The sequence below is a fragment of the Bos indicus x Bos taurus genome, chromosome 6, assembly GCF_003369695.1.
Source record: "Bos indicus x Bos taurus breed Angus x Brahman F1 hybrid chromosome 6, Bos_hybrid_MaternalHap_v2.0, whole genome shotgun sequence".
In the NCBI taxonomy this organism is placed as follows: domain Eukaryota; kingdom Metazoa; phylum Chordata; class Mammalia; order Artiodactyla; family Bovidae; genus Bos; species Bos indicus x Bos taurus.
This window is the reverse complement of record NC_040081.1, coordinates 101,861,904-101,871,893: the sequence shown is the minus strand read 5'-3', so window position 1 is coordinate 101,871,893 and position 9,990 is coordinate 101,861,904. Positions and strand designations below refer to the sequence as shown.

The 9,990-nt window shown below is 41.6% G+C and overlaps 1 pseudogene; it reads left to right on the top strand.

Annotated features, from left to right (window-relative positions):
- The first annotated feature begins 9,612 nt into the window (after positions 1-9,612).
- On the top strand, positions 9,613-9,990 carry LOC113894652 (annotated as a pseudogene).

Below are 9,990 nucleotides of genomic sequence, written 5' to 3'. Positions count from 1 at the left end.
TAAACTTTATAAATTCTACTGTTAATATCAATTTTAAAAAGTTCTAGGTCATATGATCAGAATACCCTATTTAAAACCAGTTTATTCATTTAAAATGTTATCCATTCAAAGTGACTGAGATCTAGTCTTACTTTTGCAATATATTATCCGTGTGATATTAGTGAACTTCAATCTTCACATCAGTCAAATAGGGAGTTCAATTACTCTTCCTGCACTATAGACTTATTGAGATGATAAAATGAAATAGAAATGTGTTAAATGTCCTTGGAAATACAAATGTGATATACAAAAAAAAACCACAAACATATGTTTATAAACCAATTTGTGGCCTGGAAGGCTACAGACAATAAAAGTGACAAGAACAGAATAGTTTGAGTGCTTTTGCTTATGATGAAGTTAACTGCTCAGTAGAAGGGAAGGAACTGAATTAAACAAATTCCCTCTAATTTCTAGGGTCACAAATTAAGAACAAATAACCCTGCACAGTCTTCTGTTTATTCCTTCATCTCTCCATCGTGTCTGTGCTCAGTCTTTTGCAACCACATGGACAGTAGCCCGCCAGGATCCTCTGTCCATGGAATTCTCCAGCCAAGAATACTGGAGTGGGTTGCCACTTCCTCCACGAGGATGATTTTCACATGAAATGAACCAAGATTTAATGAATATCCACAGCAGCCTGAACAGGAAAATAAGTAATAATAAAACGAAGGTGGAGATTATAGAAAATTGATTCTGACTCTCTTTTCCTCAGTACAAGGTTTACCCAAGTCATCGAATAACAGAAAACAATAAACAAATTAGATGGAAACGGCAGAGTAAATGCCACTCTCTTTCAAAGCCTGGTTTAAAAATTGTATAGTCTGAACATTACATACACAGAATTTCTTATTTAAGCTATCCGGCTCCAATTCAAGTCTCATTGATGAGGCAGGTCTATGTAGACCAGATGATTTAATGTGTATCTGGTTTAACAGCTTTACTATCTTATTCAGCAATTTACTGATAAAGTTTTCCTCGGACCAAACTTAGATAATTTCCTTATAGTCTGTTTTCTTACTGGTCGTTGGATTTATAGATGACAATTTTCTGAAATTTCCACTACCGTGGTTGAATTATTCTTAGTAATTATTAACTTTTACACCCATCTGACCCTCTTTTCTTTGATTCAATCAATACCTTTTATCATCTTTAAAAATACAGAGCACTGAGTTAGGTTTACTATTCCAGCTCGGGGTAAATACATTATATTTTTAAAGAATCTAGCCAGTAAAATTTCAGTTATCTTTCAAAATGCTACTAAAGTCTTATTCACTGCCCCATTGTTACAGCAGGCAAGTAGCTAGGTATGAGCAGAGAAAATGGGCAGGACCAGATGGCGAGAAATTATATATCTTGTAAAGCAAGGGTCCATAGACAGACAAAAGAAAGTAGGAACCTTCAGACTGACAGGAAACCACACATTCTGGGTGATAACGCCCCAGTGGCAGACAAAGAAGGGGGGGAAGGCAGGCATTTCCTGCGTTCAAATGTAACCTTGTGCTCATTACACTCCCACTCCCAGGTGGCACTAGTGGTAAAGAACCCGCCTGCCAATGCAGAAGACATAAGAGACGCGGCTTCTATCCCTAGGTAGGGAAGGTCCCCTAGAGGAAGGCGTGGCAACCCACTCCAGGATTCTTTCCTGGAGAGTCCCACGGACAGAGGAGCCAGGCGGGCTACAGTCCATAGAGTCCAAGAGTCGGACACGACTGAAGTAACTTAGCAGTAAGGTTAGCCTTACAGGTAAGAAGTGCCCATCATGCACTGATGCTGTGACACTTCTGATCTAAGTTAAATAAGGACAAAAATCCCTCCTCTCCTGAGGAAAATGGAGCTGGGGTGAAAATCATGAAAGATGACTTCCAGACTCCTCCTTTCTTCGTGACTATTCTGCCCCTTCATTTGTATGTCCCTCATACCCAGCTTGGGGCTTCTCCGGTAGCTCAGTGGTGAAGAACACCCCTGCCAATTGTAGGCGACTCAGATTCCATCCCTGGGGTGGGAAGATGCCCTGGAGAAGGAAATGGCAACCCACTCCTGTATTCTTGCTTGGGAAATCCCATGGACAGAGGAGCTTGGCGGGCTACAGTCCATAGGGTCACAAAGAGTTGGACACGAGTGAGCGACTAAATAACAGTGACATAACCTGCTTGCCAAAGAAACTCAAGGCTGCAGCTCTTCATCTGTCTGCCCACTCTTGCTCTGAGAGGGTAGTCTTGCTTAAATAACTTTCACTTTACTTTCTTAACCTCTCTGCTTTCACAACAAAGAACCTTAAATCCACCCAGAACACCATTATGAAGAAATACATTTAAACACCATTCTTTAATCATTTATACTAGTGAAAAAAATTACAGTGAGGAACTTCCTGATGGCCCAATGGTTAGAGTCTGCCTTCCAACACAGGGGATAAGAGTTCGATCCCTGGTCAGGGAACTAGATCCTACTAGATCCTCAGCTAAGAGTTCGCATGACATAACTAAAATATCATGCATGCTGCAACTTAAGACCCAACAAAGCCAAAAATAAATATCTTTTAAAAAATTACAGTGAAAAAGCTGAAAACTAAAGGAAAGACATGATCCCTTAGCATTAGGTGTGATTTCCAAATAAGGAGATAAGTAAAATCTGCCAGCAAGAGTTAATTTGCTCATACTACAAACAAAGAAACTTCTAAAAAAACTAAAATAAATAAGGAAACTTCTGAGACTAACTAGGGCTTGGATAAGTAATTCTCAATTGAGGATTAAAATGAACCAAAGGGCAAATCAGAGGCCTTCCTAAGGAGGAATAACCAGGATCTTCACAACAATGTGTAATTTGGGGGGAAAGTATATTAACAATTAATAATATTAATATATATTAATTCCCAAGGACACATTTAAACAGTAATTGATTAGATTTTTGTTCAGTTATTTCAAATAACATTAAAGGAAAGCATGAAGTTTAAAAATTATTTTTAAAAGTCAAAATGACTTCAAGCCTAAGAAAAAAAGCCTAGAAGCAAATATTCAGTTGCTTGTTCTAGTCGTCCTGGGCCCAATGGCCAGTAAGTACAGGGTAAGAATCCCCAGGCCAGCCTGACTTCAAATGCTGTTTGTGTTTCACTCAAACATGCCAGGCACATCCCACCTCAGGGTCTTTGCACTTACAGATTTGCACTGACTTGCAGTATAAACATATTTCTTTCCGTAGATCCTGACATAAAATATTTTAAAGACACTATATTACATCAAGCTGCTTCCACTTCTGTATATTCTCTTGCCTGAGGTTTCCTAAACCCAGGAACAGAAGTACATTATATTATATTTCTATATAATGAAATTGATAAAGTAGCTGTATTTTTTAAACTAGATGATTTTGTCTTTCCATTGTCTTTCACAGTTTATATATTACTGTGGCTTTATTTGGGTATATCACACATTTTAGAATTCATGCAAAAATGTGAAAGAGAATTTTCTGGTGGTCCATTGGCTGAGACTCCATGTTTCCAGTGAAAGGGGTTCTGTGTTCAATCCCTGGTCAGGGATCTAGATCTTATATGCCAGAACTGAAGATCCTGCATGCTATGACTAAGACCTGGCACAGCCAAATAAAATAGATAATTTTTTTTTTAATGTGAAAGAAAAATAAGTTGTCAGAGTGGTATTTTCCTCACAGTCTTTAATTAAAAAGAAGGTAAAGAGTTTGGTTAGATGTACTCAGCTTATGATTGTGAGAGAACTCAAGGTATCAATGTGTAACAGGAAGGTGGATAAAAGGTATAAAGTTCAGGAGAAAGAGCAGTATATCTGTGAGTCACTCTGCTATAGACTGAATATCCCCATATTCATATCTGGAGGAGGAAATGGCAACCCACTCCAGTTTTCTTGCCTGGAGAATCCCATGGACAGAGGAGCCTGGTGGGCTGTAGTCCATGGGGTTGCAAAGAATTGGACTTGACTGAGTGAGCTCACACTCATGCATATTCATATGTCATGGGATTTGGAGATGGGGCCTTTGAGATGTAATTACTTCATGAGGGCAGAGTCCTCCTGAGTGGGATTTGTGCCCTTATAAGAGGGTCTGTATTTGGGCTGTTGACAAATACCCTAAAATGTGGAAAGGAGCTTTGGAACTGAGCAGACATGGAAAGAGTTTTGAGGTACATGCTAGAAAAAGCTAAATGGGGGCTTCCTTGGTGGCCCAATGGTTAAGAATCTGCCTTCCAATGCAGGGGCTGTGGGTTCCATTCCTGGTTGGGGAACTAAGATCCTACATGCCACAGGCAACTGACCCCATCCTCTGCTACTAGAGAAGCCTACATGCCACAACAAAGAGCCCCATGTGAACAGTGAAGACCCAACCCAGCCAAAAAACAGAGAAAACAAAAAGGAAATAATTCACATTGCTCTGAATGAATCATTGAAGATAATTCTGATGAGGACCCAGAAAGAAAAGAGGGGAGCTACAGAAAAAACCTCTCTTGCTAAGAATACCTCAGTAATCCTGACCAGAATGATGGCAGAATGTTGAAATGCAGCATCACCCTGTGGGGCTCCTGGGAATGGTAGCCTTTCTACATACTCCACGTCTTCCTTGTAGGAAACAGGCTTCAGCCTCCATCACTTTGCCTGAGTTCCAAAGAGCAGGCTCAAACAATTGCTAATCAGGGAAGGAGGGGATTCTGAGATAAGGGAGGAGAGGTCAAGAAACAATAATGCAGCCTTGGAGCAAGGGCCGAGTTCTGCCTATTCAGTGGCTAAGTGAACTGAAGTGTCCAACTCTTTGCAACCCTATAGACTGCAGCACACTAGGCTTTCCTGTCCATCACCAACTCCTAGAGCTTGCTCAAACTCATGTCCATCAAGTCGGTGATGCCATCCAACCATCTCATCCTCTGTTTGTCCCCTTCTCCTCCTGCCTTCAGTCTTTCCCAGCATCAGGGTCTTTTCCAGTGAGTTAGTTCTTTGCATCAGGTGGCCAAAGTATTGGAGTTTCAACTTCAGCATAAGTCCTTCCAATGAATATTCAAGACTGATTTTCTTTAGGATTGACTGGTTTGATCTCCTTGCAGTCCAAGGGAGGCTCAAGAGTCTTCTCCAATACCACAGTTCAAAAGCATCAGTTCTTCAGTGCTCAGCTTTCTTTATAGTCCAACTCTCACATCCATACATGACCACTGGGAAAACCATGATAGACATTTGTTGGCAAAGTAATGTTTCTGCTTTTTAATATGCTGTCTAGGTCTGTCATAGCTTTTCTTCCAAGGAGCAAGCGTCTTTTAATTTCATGGCTGTAGTCACCATTGGAGAAGGAAATGGGAACCCACTCCAGTATTCTTGCCTGGAGAATCCCAGGGACAGAGGAGCCTAGTGGGCTGCCATCTATGGGGTTGCACAGAGTCAGACACGACTGAAGCAACTTAGCAGCAGTCACCATCTGCAGTGATTTTGGAGCCCCCCCCCTCCCCACTGCCACCAAAATAAAGTCTCTCACTTTTTCCTTTGTTTCCCTATCTATTTGTCATGAAGTGATGGGACCAGATGCCATGATCTTAGTTTTCTGAATGTTGAGTTTTAAGCCAATTTTTTTCACTCTCTCACTTTCATCAAGAGGCTCGTCAGTTCTTCTGCCATAAGGGTACCTCAAGGGATATACTTAATACGCTTTCTGCCTCAAGGGATACACTTAATATCTTTGAGCTCCTCTGCAAAACTAAAAACCCCAACAAATGGAAGATTCTAATCACCTGATGAAGCATTCTTCATTCCAGAGAGCAAGTCCCAGTTTGATAACCTCAAGAATCCACAGAAGCTCATCAGGAAACCACCTGAGGCCAGATTAAAGGAATGTAAGCCTTGCACACACTCACATCCTTATCAACAAACCCATCCTTGAACTATTGCTATAAAACTTCTTACCATATCCTCCCAGGTAGGGGGACACACAGTTTTGAGGGCATCAGCCTACTGTGTCCTCTGCCTGGCAAAGCAATAAAACTACTCTTTTTTTTTTTTTTTTAAGAGTATAATTGCTTTACAATGTTGTGTTAGTTTCTGCTGTATAACAATGTGAATCAGCTGTATGTATACATATAGCCCCCACTTGGACCTCCTTCCCACCATTCCCATCCCACCCATCTAAGTGATCTCAGAGCACAAAGATGAGCTCCCTGTGCTAAATAGCAGGTCCACACTAGCTATCTAATCCACACATCAGTTCAGTTCAGTTCAGTCTCTCAGTCGTGTCTGACTCTTTGGAACCCCATGAACTGCAGCACCCCAGGCCTCCCTCTCCATCACCAACTTCTGGAGTTTACTCAAACTCATATCCATTGAGTTGGTGATGCCATCCAACCATCTCATCCTCTGTCATCCCCTTCTCCTCCCACCTTTAATCTTTCCCAGCATCAGGATCTTTTCAAATGAGTCAGTTCTTCGCATCAGGTGGCCAAAGTAATGGAATTTCAGCTTCAACATCAGTCCTTCCAATGAACACTCAGGACTGATTTCCTTTAGAATGAACTGGTTGGATCTCCTTTCAGTCCAAGGGGCTCTCAAGAGTCTTCTCCAACACCACAATTTAAAAGCATAAATTCATCTTGTCAGCTACAAACTGGCACTTGCCAATAGCATTTGCCAGCAATTGAACAGCAACAAGGGCATTTGCCATCTGCCTGTGCTGCTGCAGCTGCTGACCCTTGAAATTTCCTGAAGGGATTTCAGGGTAGAAAGTGAGGCACTCTGTGTTCCAGGGATGCTGGTAGAACAGGTCTTTAGATAGTTAGATATTTTCAGGAACTGATTTCATGATCCCAATTCTTGGATCTCCTCATACCTAGAAAAGCACTAAATCCTTTCTTAGTGACATCAGCTTCTCCTGACTAGCAGAAAACCTTTGGAAAATGAGTGCCTGATTGCACTGAACTCCCCCTTTACCAAAATCACCTTCCCCCACTGCCTCTTTGGAACAGTTCCTAAGAGCTATCTGAGGCAGTCTCCCAGGCTGCAGGCCTCATTTTGCCCTAAATACGACTTAACTTGCAACTCTCAAGTTGTGCATCTTTTTAGTCGACAATCCCATGACCCAAAATCTGAGATTCAGTTCAGTACTGGTGCACAGAGGCTGTGTTCTGGCATCCAGATGGATGTTGAAGGCCATTCTGTTGAGGTCTTGATGCCAAAAGTTCAGCTTCTCTGTACAGCAGTGCTAAATCAAATCTCAGAGACAAAGATTTGGGTGAAACAGAAAAATATAGCTTTTTTTTTTTTTGCTTTGCCAGGCAAAGGGAGCCACAGAGGGATCCAGCTCTCAAAAGCTGTGTGTCCCAACCTGGAGGATTTGATGAGAAGTTGTATAGCAATAGTTCAAGGGTGGGGTCGCTCACATAATTAGAGCGTGCAGCATCTCACGTACTTGGTCTCCTAATCTTAATGCGCTTCTCTTGTCTCTTTTGACGTCAAGGCTGTATATATTAAATATGCTTATTTAACTTATATGCAGAGTACATCATGAGAAATGCTGGGCTGGATGAAGCACAAGCTTGAATCAAGATTCCTGGGAGAAATATCAATAACCTCAGATATGCAGATGACACTACCCTTATGGCAGAAAGCAAAGAAGAATAAAGAGCCTCTTGATGAAAGTAAAAGAGGAGAGTGAAAAAATTGGCTTAAAATTCAACCTTCAGAAAACTAAGCTTATGGCATCTGGTCCCATCAGGTCACGGCGAATAGATGGGGAAACACGGGAAACAGGGACAGACTTTATTTTCTTGGGCTCCAAAATCACTGCAGATGGTGATTGCAGCCAGGAAATTAAAAGATGCTTACTCCTTGGAAGAAAAGTTATGACCAACCTAGACAACATATTAAAAAGCAGTGACATTACTTTGCCAACAAAGGTCCGTCTAGTCAAAGCTATGGTTTTTCCAGTAGTCATGTATGGATGTGAGAGTTGAACTATAAAGAAAGCTGAGCACCAAAGAATTGACGCTTTTGAACTGTGGTGTTGGAGAAGACCCCTGAGAGTCCCTTGGACTGCAAGGAGATCCAACCAGTCCATCCTAAAGGAAATTAGTCCTGAATATTCATTGGAAGGACTGATGTTGAAGCTGAAACTCCAGTACTTTGGCCACCTAATGTGAGGAGCTGACTCATTAGAAAAGACCCTGATGCTGGGAAAGATTGAAGGCAGGAGGAGAAGGGGACAACAGAGGATGAGATGGTTGGGTGGCATCACCAACTCAATGGACATGAGTTTGAGTAAATTCCGGGAGAATGGACAGGGAGGCCTGGTGTGTTACAGTCTATAGGATCGCAAAGGGTCAGACACGACTGAGCAACTGAACCAAACTGAACTTGTCTCTTTTATCTTGCCTAAGGTGGTTTCTTGTCTCCTCCCTTGATTAGCAACTGTTGAAATCTGCTCTTTGGAACTCAGGGAAAGTCATGGATGCTGGAGTCTTGCCTACAAGAAATGGGAGACTAAAAAGTCCTTCAATGCCCAGGAGCCCCACAAGAACTCATTTGGTTTCAGTCTCAGGCGGAAATGAAGAATATATTATTGGAAACTGTTATACAGTGGCAAAAAACTTAGCCAAATTGTGTTAAAGTTCTAGTGTTTTGTGGAAAGTAGAACTTACAAGCAATGAAACTGGATATTTAGCTGAAGCTATTACTAAGCAAAGTGTTAAGGAGTGACCTGGACCTTCCTATCAGCTTTAGTATGATGAAACACATTTTCACATATTGAAGTGAAGTCATTCTGGGGAAGTCATTCTGACTTATACATAAGTTAACTTGAATTTTTTTTTTCTTACCAAATTAGACAAGGAATTTTTATGCTTATACCAAACGAGTCATCCAAAATTATATAATATGATGATGTTTTAAGACTTACAAAATAATTTTTGGTACTGTCAACACAATTCAATAGGAAATGTGAAAACACACCATATCTGACTAGGTCAAACATCTGGTATTTTGGTAAAGTGCCCACATTGAAAGCAGTTTGAAAAGCAGCCCCTGTTTTTCTAAAGTAAAGTGCATGCGTGATAAGTTGCTTCAGTCACGTCCAACCGTTTGCCACCCTATGGGCTGTGGCCTGCCAGGCTCCTCTGTCCATGGAATTCTCCAGGGAAGAATTCTGGAGTGTGTTGTAATGCCCTTCTCCAGGAGATCTTCCTAACCCAGCGACAAAACCCTTATGTCTCCTGCATTGGCTGGCAGGTTCTTTACCACTAGTGCTACCTGAGAAGCCCAGAGAAAAGTAGTGACAGGGAATAACTCATCATACTCTTTGACTATTACACTGCTTTCGTACAAATTCGGGAGAATGAGACCCCGAACACAACTTATTTCACATTAGTGAACAAATCTAAAATTTTACTAAAGTTTTGACTTTTGGCCAGAAGATAAACTGTCTAACCTCTTAAACTCTAATTCTAAAAATGGCTCTATGACTTGTCTTTAAGTTTTAAAAAAAATGTATGACAAGTATGAAGTACACTTGTATTTATGTCTGAATTAAGAAACGAATGATAAACTGCTTAGCACAGGGCGCTCTCCTCAAAGCTTTGTGGTGACCTAGATGGAAGGGAACTATGATGTGAACGTCCTTATGGCAGCACTTCAGACCAAAGGCTATGAAGCTGTTTGGTGGGACAAGCGCAGGGATGTTGATGCCATTGCTCTCACAAACATTACGGGCTTCATCATGAACCTGCCCTCCAGCCTGTGCTGGGGTCCCCTGAAGCTGCCACTCAAAAGGCAGCACTGGATCTGTGTTCGAGAGGTGGGAGGTGCCTACTACAACCTCGACTCCAAACTGAAGATGCCCGAATGGATTGGAGGCAAGAGCGAGCTCAGGAAGTTTCTAAAACATCATTTGCGAGGAAAGAACTGTGAATTCCTGCTGGTGGTACCAGAAGAGGTGGAGGCCCATCAGAGTTGGAGGGCTGACGTGTGA